Here is a 12,416-nt window from a genome sequence, read left to right on the forward strand (position 1 = left end):
AACAGCGTTTTGTTCAGGAGAGAACACACAGAAGATAATACAAATAATAACAGAAGAAATTAACAAATTAAAAAGATGGTTTGACAAAAACAGACTATCTTTGAATCTCAGTAAAACTAGAATTATGCTATTTGGTAACAGTAGAAGAGAATGTCAAACACAAATACAAATAGACGGAATAGAAATTGAAAGAGTAAATGAAACCAAATTTCTAGGTATAATGATTGATGATAAATTGAACTGGAAATCTCAAGTAAAAAATATACAACATAAAGTAGCAAGAAACACGTCAATAATGAATAAAGCAAAACATGTTCTAGACAAAAAATCACTTCATATTCTCTACTGTTCACTAGTGTTACATATCTGAGTTGTTGTGTAGAAATATGGGGAAATAATTACAAAAGTACACTTCATTCATTAACGGTGTTACAAAAAAGATCAGTTAGAATAATATATAATGTTGGATATAGAGAACACACAAATCCTTTATTTATTGAATCAAAGATACTGAAATTCCACGACATAGTGAATTTGCAAACAGCTAAAATTATAAACAAAGCAAACTATAACCTGCTACCCAAGAATATACAACAATTCTTCTCAAAAAAAGAGGAGAAAAATCATCTTAGAGAGAAATGTAATTTAAAACATTTGTACACACGTACAACACTTAAGACCTTCAGTATATCAATATGTGGAATTAAATTATGGAATGCATTAAGCAAAGCAATCAAACAGTGTACTAATATGATCAATTATTTATGCTTACATGTGGAAATAATAATAATAATAGTAAATAAAATAATAATAAAAAAAGGTAAATAAAGCATAAAATAGTCTCTAATAAATTAATTAAATAAAAAACAGCATATAAAATATATACATCAGCAAATAACAAAAATATAGATCAAGAAAAAGGATCCTTAATATGTGCAGCAATTTTTCCCACTCACATCACCTCATTTTATATTTTTTTCTACAATTAACTATGCCAAAAAACACATAGACATACCTTTTTTTTTGTAATGGAAACAAAAACAACATGGCGTCACACACAGCTAGTCCACAGTAAACAGGATCTCGAGCTCCACTAAAGAACAAAGAAATAAATAATACACACTCATATTAATAGCAAAGAATGGCTGTTTCCACTCTGTTAACGTTACGTTGTTATAACGAAGTAATAGCGACCTGGGCCTAAACAACACTGACAATAAAGTAATACGCTTTCGTTTCAACCAGTTGGAAATATGTGGAATGTCGTAGCATGTAACCTGCACACATTCACAGCGTCAAACAAAAGATAGCCTAAGTTAAGACAATTTTACAATAGCACGGCGAAAAAATGACCGTCGTTGTGTGGGTTTTTTGACGAATAACACTCTTTTCCACTTTTCTTCGCTCGGGCCTCACCTCCTGCGTGCAGCCATTTAGAATTTTCTGAATACGTGACGTCAGACGCACGTCCCCATGCAAAGCATTCTGGGAGGCGGCGCTGGAAATAAAAGCCTTTTTTTACAGAATATAAAGTTTTACTGCTAGTCCTAATATCAAACAACGTCATTACAATCATACATAAATGATGATGGAAACACAAAGGCCGATCTTTACTGCGAATGTAGCAATAAATCAATAAATCTATACTTACGTTCGTGTTCCAGCAAAGAAAGTCCAGAGATCTTGGCTCATGCGCGTACACGCTAGTAGGCGCGTCCACGTCTGCGGGTGCAGACATTGGTCGGCTCAGCGCGCGTAGGCGGAGCCTATAACTCTAGGCGGCGCGCGCCGGTTTAGTTTGTCGCGTCCGCGTATGCGAATCAGACACGAGTCCGCTCAGGATCAGCTGTCTGACCGTACAATTTTCAGAGGCGGAGCTGTATCCTCTAGGCGTAGCCAAAACGAATGTGACAGTAACGCGGGTTGGGCGACTTGAAGGCGGATCCGTATAGCAGTCTTCTGCTGTGTGGGGATAGACAGAAGATCAACAATACTACCAAACTCTGGACCTGTAACCACACGGTTAATGCTGTACCGCCTGGCGAAGCCGAGCAATGCTGTTGCTAACGACGCTATTGAAGCTAACTTAGCTACAGGACCTCAACAGAGCTATGCTAAAAACATTAGCTCTCCACCTACGCCAGCTCTCATCTGCTCATCACGATCCATGCTCACCTGCGTTCCAGCGATCGACGGCGTGACAAAGGACTTCACCCGATCATCGATGCGGTCGGCAGCCCGGAGACGGAGGAAGTCAAGGTGAGGACAGCGGCGCGCGTTGTAGCTTTCGACGACACCCCGGCCGCCATCAGAGTCGGCAAGAAACATATATTTCCCCAAAGTTACGTACGTGACATGCACATAGCGCCACGCACGTACGGGCAAGCGATCAAATGTTTGGAAGCAAAAGCTGTATTCACGGTAGCGCGTCTGCTATCCAACTCAAAGTCCTCCTGGTTGTGTTGCTGTAGCCAGCCGCTAATACACCGATCGCACCTACAGCTTTCTTCTTTGCAGTCTCCATTGTTAATTGAACAAATTGCAAAAGATTCACCAACACAGATGTCCAGAATACTGTGGAATTTTGCAATGAAAACAGAGCTGTTTGTATTGGGATACAATGTGTCCCAATACTTACGCTTCAACCCTTGACGTCACGCGCAAACGTCATCATACCAAGACGTTTTCAGCCGGAAGTTTCCTGGGAAATTTAAAATTGCACTTTATAAGTTAACCCGGCCGTATTGGCATGTGTTGCAATGTTAAGATTTCATCATTGATATATAAACTATCAGACTGCGTGGTCAGTAGTAGTGGGTTTCAGTAGGTCTTTAATGTTGGTCATTATAGTGGTGCTTGGAGGGCCAACTGTTTTCTGAGGTGGTACTTGGTGAAAAAAGTTTGAGAACCACTGATGTAGTGACTTTCACAACTATGCCTTCGTTATAACGATCAGGTTGAAGCATAAACAATGTATGTGTGAATCATATTAACTGTTACGACATCTGTGGCATTGTGCTGTGTGATATAACCGCACATTTCAGAGTGGCCTTTTTATTGTGGGCAGCCTAAGGCACACCTGTGCAATAATTTTGCTGTTTAATCAGCATCATGGATTATCTTGGAAAAGTAGAAATGCTCACTCACACCAGTTTAGACAGATTTGTGAACAATATTTGAGAGGAACATGTATTTTGTGTATATGGTGAAAGTTTAGATCTTTGAGTTCAACTAATGATGTCAAGACTTGGACTATGGGTTGTTTGTTTTCCCGAGATGCAAGTAAAGTTGGAGCGGGCAAGGCGTGAAGGTAAGGACATCTTTTAATTTAACACTATAACTACAAAAAAGGAAGCAAACAAAAGGCGCGCACAATGGCGGAGAACAAACTTGATTAATGAAACAAAAGACCAGCACAAAGGCAATTAACTATGAACATGAAACAAAAACACTTACTGTGGCATGGCATGAAGCATGAACTATATAGTAAACAGGAATCTCATGGGTAGCAGAGGTAATGTCGCCACGCTGAACTCCTGGCAACAGTGGGCTTAAATAATATAGACATGATTGACAACAGGTGCGCGAGTGCAAAACGTGAAACAGGTGAAACTAACGGTCGCTATGGTGACAAAACAAACAAGAGTGCACAAAGAGTCCAAAAACAAAACCGAACATAACTAAAACAAAACATGATCACACAGACATGACAAATGAAAACTGGAAGCAAAGACACAAGTGTTGCATTTATATTTTTGTTCAGTGCATGTACTTATATATATACATTTATATACACAACACACACACACACACACACACAATTATTTAAAATCCAATAAATAACCATTCAAAAACCGCAATGAAGACACAATATTTATAGCAGCGCTGTGATTGCTTCCATGTGCGCCTATGTTTACATTATGGAGCGGTCTGCTGCTTCCTTGCTCCCTGTATGTTTATTCAAGATCATAAATCATGCATTTCACCTGGAAAGTAGATGGCTGAGGATATATTCCGACAAGCTGGTACACTTTGACAGCCATGTAGGACTCGGAAATGGCCACAAACAACACGAAAAGACTCTTGGTCCCCCTGTTCCCCCACCCCGTTTCTTTGTGAGGACTATGAGACATTCTTCATCGAAATGGGAATATATGAACAGCAATTGGCATCCTAATGACAGCAGACTTTGCACAGTAAGTGATGTATTATTTAGTTTGTTGGCTCTCATAAAGTCTGCAGTGAGTAAAAATCAGTGATGAAGAAAAAAAAAAGCAATTTAAATAAATGTGCCACATATGCCTAAAATGATCAAAATACATAAATATTAAATATTATTATAAATGTGCCCGTTACTACATTACATGAATACTCACAGCATGTATATAAAACCTTAATGGGGGTGTTTGGATGTTTTTTTAAGGGCTTTGTAGGCAGAGTTGCGTGGCTTCTATAAGCTCTATGTAAAGCAAACTTTTGATCACATGTATTTGATATTTAAAATGAAAAAAAAAAAAACATCCGTCGTTATGTCTATGATAATGATTGTGAACAAAATTCCATGCAATCGTTCACAAACATTATGAAATAAATGATGATGAATGTTATTGTTTTTTGCATTCTAAATATTAAATAAATGTGATCTAAAGTCTGCTTACAAAAGAGCCTACGGAAGCCGCTCTACTGCCTATTAAGCCCTTAAAAAACATCCAAAAACCTCCATTAGGGTTCTATGTACCTGCTGTTAGTATATATGTAATGTAGTAATGGGCACATTTATAATAACATTTAATATTTACATATTTTGATAATTTTAAGCTTAGGCGGCTCATTAATTTAAAAAACGCATCAAAACATTTGCTTTTTTTTCCAACAACATCACTGATTATTACTCACTGCAGACTTTATGAGAGCCAACAAACATAATAAAACATCACTTGTCTGCTGTCATTTGGATGCCGACTACTATGTTCATATATTCCCATTTAGATGAAGAACGACTCATAATCCTCTCGAAGAAAAGAGGTTTGGAACCAAGCGTCGTTCTCGCCATTCCCAGGTCTTACTTGGCTGTCAAAGTGTACCAACTTGTCGAAATACGTCCTCGTTCTTCTCCTATCCAGCTGAGATGCATGATTTATTATCTATGATAAAGTTTGACAAGCAAGGAAACGAGTAGGCATCTGATCAAGCACGTGATCTAAATACGTCGCTATAAATACTCTGTGTTAGCACTTATAATAACAATATCACTAATACTTGGTTAATATTCAAGTCACAAAATGTAAACTGATTATTGTTGGTGGTTTTTGGATGTTTTTTTATTGGGTTCAATGGGCGTAATAGAGGACCTCCCATTGGCTCCGCTATAAGTTAAAGGCCTACTGAAACCCACTACTACCGACCACGCAGTCTGATAGTTTATACATCAATGATGAAATCTTAACATTGCAACACATGCCAATACGGCCGGGTTAACTTATAAAGTGCAATTTTAAATTTCCCAGGAAACTTCTGCTTGAAAACGTCTATGTATGATGACGTTTGCACGTGACGTCGATGGTTGAAGCGGAAGTATTCGGACACATTGTATCACAATACAAACAGCTCTGTTTTCATCGCAAAATTCCACAGTATTCTGGACATCTGTGTTGGTGAATCTTTTGCAATTTGTTTAATGAACAATGGAGACTGCAAAAAAGAAAGCTGTAGGTGGGATCGGTGTATTAGCGGCTGGCTGCAGCAACACAACCAGGAGGACTTTGAGTTGGATAGCAGACGCGCTATCCGACACTAGCCGCCGACCGCATCAATGATCGGGTGAAGTCCTTCGTCGCGCCGTCGATCGCTGGAACGCAGGTGAGCACGGGTGTTGATGAGCAGTTGAGGGCTGGCGTAGGTAGAGCGCTAATGTTTTTATCATAGCTCTGACGAGGTCCCGTAGCTATGTTAGCTTCAATGGCGTCGTTAGCAACAGCATTGCTAGGCTTCGACAGGCAGCACAGCATTAACCGTGTGGTTACAGGTCCAGTGTTTGGTTCGGTGTCTCCTGATAGTAGTATTGTTGATCTTCTGTCTATCCTTCCAGTCAGGGACTTATTTATTTTGTTTCTATCTGCATTTAAGCACGATGCTATCACGTTAGCTCCGTAGCTAAAGTGCTTCACCGATGTATTGTCGTGGAGATAAAAGTCACTGTGAATGTCCATTTCGCGTTCTCGACTCTCATTTTCAAGAGGATATAGTATCCGAGGTGGTTTAAAATACAAATCCGTGATCCACAATAGAAAAAGGAGAAAGTGTGGAATCCAATGAGCCAGCTTGTACCTAAGTTACGGTCAGAGCGAAAAAAGATACGTCCTGCACTGCACTCTAGTCCTTCACTCTCATGTGCCTCATCCACAAATCTTTCATCCTGGCACAAATTAATGGGGTAATCGTCGCTTTCTCGGTCCGAATCGTTTGCACTGCTGGTGTAAACAATGGGGAAATGTGAGGAGCCCTTCAACCTGCGACGTCACGCTACTTCCGGTACAGGCAAGGCTTTTTTTTATCAGCGACCAAAAGTTGCGAACTTTATCGTCGATGTTCTCTACTAAATCCTTTCAGCAAAAATATGGCAATATCGCGAAATGATCAAGTATGACACATAGAATGGATCTGCTATCCCCGTTTAAATAAAAAAAAATCATTCCATTAGGCCTTTAAAGTTAAGGTACCTCTGATAGTCACATTGATTGAGAAGTTTATTGACATCTTACTACACATCTTACTAGACTTACTACACCACACTAGGTGTGGGGAAATTATCCTCTGCATTAGACCAATGTATTCTCTGCATTTGACCCATCCCCATGTTTACCCCCTAGGAGGGGAGGGGAGCAGTGAGCAGCAGCGGGAATCATTTTGGTGATTTAACCCCCAATTCCAACCCTTGATGCTGAGTGCCAAACAGGGTCCCATTTTTATAGCAGTGTTTCCCACACATTCATTTATTTGTGGCGGCCCGCCACGAAAGAATTATGTCCGCCACAAATATATATATATATATATATATATATATATACCGTATTTCCTTGAATTGGCGCAGGGAATATAGTATTCGCACGTCTAGAATTACTGCCGGGTCAAACTCGTTTCTCAAAATAATTAACGCATGCTTGGCCTTATCGCCGGTTTATTATTGAAGCTGGATCAAATTTGTTTCGCAAAATATTAATTTTATTATCGCATGTCTATAATTTTCGCCGGGTCAAACTCGTTTCGCAAAATATTTAGCATATGGCTAGAACTTCCACCGGGTCAAATTCGTTACGTCACGAGTGACGCATCTGTCCTCCTTTTCAAAATGGAGGAAGCTGATTTCAGTAGTTTACTATCGCACAAAGGAAAAAAGATAAAGAGCTTTTCAGTAGGATTTAAGGTTCAAGCTATTGAATACCGGTACAGTATGCTAAAGAGAACAGTAAGCAGCTATGTTTTATTAATATACCGTAGCTGCGTGTGTGAAATACTGTATAAGTCATTAAATCACTCCCGCCTCCTGGTGGTAGAGGGCGCTGCCGCGCTAGTGATCCTTCTTGCGACTTCCTGTACTGCAGAAGAAGTGAACACACGCAGCAAGAGATTTATTTTTTCCCTCTGCCTGAACTTCTAACTTGGAGGATCACATACAGGTATCTAAAATAAAACAGTTTTCTAAACTGGACTTTCAATCGAAGCAGGAGGTAATAATTAAAGGAATATCTCCATCGAAACAGAGACTTTTAAAACTGAAGAAAGAAAATAAGGAAGACTTCTATAAACAAGTTATCGATGCTTTTGGTCAGAAGGAGCTGCAAATGGACTCCATTTATAAGTACAGGTAAGACCATAATAACGTTTTTGTTAATTAAATGTGCTTTTCATGATGGTATGCTTACATCACACTCAAAGCGCACGCCTAAATTTTATGGATTCCTTTTGGTAAACGCCGGAGTGAGAAGAGGTTTTAAAATAATTACCGCATGCACGGCCATCCCGCCGGTTTCCGGTAAACGCAGGTGTGACAGGAGGTTTTAAATTAATTAACGCCCCTGCGGCTATTCAAGGAAATACGGTATATATATATATATATATATATATATATATATTTTTGTCCTGTCCAGATTCTCAAGCAAATCATATAGTTGATGTAGATGCCCATATAGGCTGTTCAGATTTACTTTACAAAAGAGAAGTGTAGGATACTTCTCTTGTTGCCTTATTTGTATTTGACCACTACTGTTTTCTGTTTATTTGTTACTGACTGTGGCAGGACACCCTCTGCCTCTGTTTCACTTTATGTTGCTGGTAAATAATATGGTTGTAGTAGTAGGCTAAAGTTACATTATTTAGTATGCACTAATTAAAGGGGCAGAGCTTTAAGAGACATTTTAGCTTTTATATTTTATAAGATATATTTTTTGTAAGAACCACAATTAAAAGATATATTTCAGTGAATAACTTATTGTTCAAATCTGTATATAAATATGTACATAAAGTGTTGTAATTATATTGTAAAATGGATGGATGGATGGATGGATGGACGTTTAAAACAAAACTGTTATTTTTAATTAGTAAGTATACATTTTTTAAGCCTTTTTAGAGAAAATCATATCAATGTAGTAAATTATGCAAATTACTCGATGATGTCATGGTGACCACGCCCATAGCTACGCCCCCACCGCCACAGGTATCTTGGCAGTTTATGGGAAACACTGTATAGTCTTTGGTATGACTCGGGGTTTGAACTCACGACCTACCAATTTCAGGGCAGACACTCTAACCAAGCTGACTTCTATTTATGTTTATTCACGAGTTAGAATGCATTAAAAAAATGCGTTTGTCATTATGTCTTTCATAATGATTGGGAACGATGGGTACATTCTCAAAAAAGTGCAGTTGCCCTTTAAAAGCATTAGGCCTACATTGTATTGTAAAGATACGCTACTACAAGTGTTTATGTAGAATAAGGATAATAATAATGGACTAAATGTATACAAAGTTCTTTAATCAGAATATAACAAAAAACTAGATACATATCTGTGAAAAAGCTAACTTTTTCCAATTCCTATAGCATTAGATTGTTAAATTGCACATACAATATTGTGTCCGCTGAGTGTGCTCTGATGCTATTTGACTTCTGTAACCTTGGTGGATGGAAAAGATTGAGCTAAGTGCATCGGCGCATCTCCCTGCTCCAATCCAGAGATTAGATCAAGCATGATGCAATTTTGGGAGATGATTGTGGCGCTCCTGCTCGCTGTTGCCACATTAGAATGATCACGTATAAAGTAGGCCAAAGCAGTGTCGGGCACATAACGACATGCAGACTTCTAAGTTTCCCATCAGCTTGAGATCCTCCGGCTCTTTTTTGACTCTCTTCTTTAGTCTGCACTGGAGAATAAAAGCTGATTGCAGTTTTGCTCCGGGGGCTTAGCATTGAACATGGCTGCCTGAGGAACGTAAGCTAGTTAATTCAATGTCATCCTGTAAATCTCCTTTTAAATTGCACCCCCCTAGACACGCCATTATAGACTCTTTATCTCCTCACCGTGTTTCTCCATTTTTCTTCTCTATTTTTTTGTGCCAAGTTTGAAAACAAATACAACAATTGATTACAATCTCCGCGGTTATCATTATTCCAAATAATGAACAGCAGTGGGACTCAAACACGATCACGTCACCACGTTTGAGCTGCCCTACCGCCTTCTAAAATGGCTTAGAGCTTGAGATGATGCTATCAGACTGGTCACTTACACTGTGAGTGCTATGACAGACACGCGACACAAGTAACAATTTTACATGGCTCTTCACTAATTACTGTGCCGTGAGACCGCACACGCACGCGTGCGCACACACACACACACACACACACACACACACACACACACACACACACACACACACACACACACACACACACACACACACGTGCAGGCACGCACACACACGCACGCGCACGCACGCACCGTGGCTTCATCTTGATCACTGCAAACCATTCACACTAATGCTAGCCTCACACCAAGAGATAATAGGGATAATTATTGCTGTGGCCACTGTGTGCATGAGTGTCCTTGAGGCTTCTCAGAACTGACTATTTACATAAATGAGTGAGTCCTGTGTCTAATGAGGGCAATCTTTTTTTAAACTCACCTCCAGCTAATACAAAATGCATTAACCAACCGGATCCTATCTTCTTACGAGCCTAACATTTTAACCAGCCAATATTAGACTTTAGACTTGAGACGTCCTTTGTATTGTCATTAAAATTTGAACGTTACAGTACAGACAAGAACGACATTTCGTTGCATTAGCTCATGGTAGTGCAGGATAAAAGAACAATAAGGTGCAGATATAAATAAATAGATTACTGTACAGATAAATATATTGCACTTTTGCATATGCATCCACGTTTATGGATGTATGTTATATTGTCTCTATATTCCAGCGAGTTAATCCGTTTTTGGGGGGGAAATTGAGGGGATTATTATGATGCGTTCAAGAGTCTTATGGGAGGGAAGAAGGTGTTACAGAACCTGGAGGTTCTGCTACGGAGGCTGCGGAACCTCTTTCTAGAGTCCAGCAGTGAAAACAGTATATAGAGTCCTCTATTCATTAAGAATGTATTTTCAAACTTGACACTTTTTTTTTTTAAGTATACTATTTAAAAAAATGTCTGACAAGTTATGCTATGGTATAGTTCTTTCTCACCAAACCCATTGAAACAAACCTTTCTGCACCTCTGTTATCACAAAGCTAGAAAATAGAACATTGCTCCAGTGGTTCGTTGGTTTTCTTTATTCATTTGTTTCAAAAGTTCAGTTGAAAACCGAATCATATGAAAATCTTGTTCTTTTTTTCCCCTGTGTGTTGGTATTAAAGGCCTACTGAAATGATTTTTTTTTATTTAAACGGGAATAGCAGATCCATTCTATGTGTCATACTTGATCATTTCGCGATATTGCCATATTTTTGCTGAAAGGATTTAGTAGAGAAAATCGACGATAAATTTCGCAACTTTTGCTCGCTGATAAAAAAAGCCTTGCCTGTACCGGAAGTAGCGTGACGTCACAGGAGCTAGTATTCCTCACGATTCCTCATTGTTTACAATGGAGCGAGAGAGATTCGGACCGAGAAAGTGACGATTACCCCATTAATTTGAGCGAGGATGAAAGATTCGTAGATGAGGAACGTTACAGTGAAGGACTTGAGAGGCAGTGATGGGCGTATCTTTTTTCGCTCTGACCGTAACTTAGGTACAAGCTGGCTCATTGGATTCCACACTTTCTCCTTTTTCTATTGTAGATCACAGATTTGTATTTTAAACCACCTCGGATACTATATCCTCTTGAAAATGAGAGTCGAGCACGCGAAATGGACATTTAAAGGGACTTTTATCTCAAAGACAATACATCGGTGACACACTTAGCTACTGAGCTAACGTGCTAGCATCGTTCTCAAATGAAGATAGAAACAAAATAAATAAACCCCTGACTGGAAGGATAGACAGAAGAGCAAAAATACTATTAAACCATGTACATGTAACTACACGGTTAAAAATTCTCAGCCTGGTAAGGCTTAACAATGCTGTTGCTAACGACACTAAGGCTAATTTAGCAACTTAGCAACCGGAACTCACAGAACTATGTACTCTCTCCTTTTTCTATTGTGTATCACGGATTTGTATTTTAAACCACCTCGGATACTATATCCTCTTGAAAATGAGAGTCGAGCACGCGAAATGGACATTGAAAGTGACTTTTATCTCCAAGACAATACATCGGTGACACACTTAGCTACTGAGCTAACGTGCTAGCATCGTTCTCAAATGAAGATAGAAACAAAATAAATAAACCCCTGACTGGAAGGATAGACAGAAGAGCAAAAATACTATTAAACCATGTACATGTAACTACGCGGTTAAAAATTCTCAGCCTGGTAAGGCTTAACAATGCTGTTGCTAACGACACTAAGGCTAATTTAGCAACTTAGCAACCGGAACTCACAGAACTATGTACTCTCTCCTTTTTCTATTGTGTATCACGGATTTGTATTTTAAACCACCTCGGATACTATATCCTCTTGAAAATGAGAGTCGAGCACGCGAAATGGACATTGAAAGTGACTTTTATCTCCAAGACAATACATCGGTGACACACTTAGCTACTGAGCTAACGTGCTAGCATCGTTCTCAAATGAAGATAGAAACAAAATAAATAAACCCCTGACTGGAAGGATAGACAGAAGAGCAAAAATACTATTAAACCATGTACATGTAACTACGCGGTTAAAAATTCTCAGCCTGGTAAGGCTTAACAATGCTGTTGCTAACGACACTAAGGCTAATTTAGCAACTTAGCAACCGGAACTCACAGAACTATGTACTCTCTCCT

General features: G+C 39.1%; 1 protein-coding gene across 1 annotated transcript in view; it reads left to right on the top strand.

Annotated features, from left to right (window-relative positions):
* nlgn2b (neuroligin 2b) overlaps nucleotides 1–12,416 on the top strand; it is a 312,849-nt gene that overhangs the window by 84,107 nt on the left and 216,326 nt on the right. The window lies entirely within an intron of this gene.

This window comes from Entelurus aequoreus, linkage group LG05 (genome assembly GCF_033978785.1).
Source record: "Entelurus aequoreus isolate RoL-2023_Sb linkage group LG05, RoL_Eaeq_v1.1, whole genome shotgun sequence".
In the NCBI taxonomy this organism is placed as follows: domain Eukaryota; kingdom Metazoa; phylum Chordata; class Actinopteri; order Syngnathiformes; family Syngnathidae; genus Entelurus; species Entelurus aequoreus.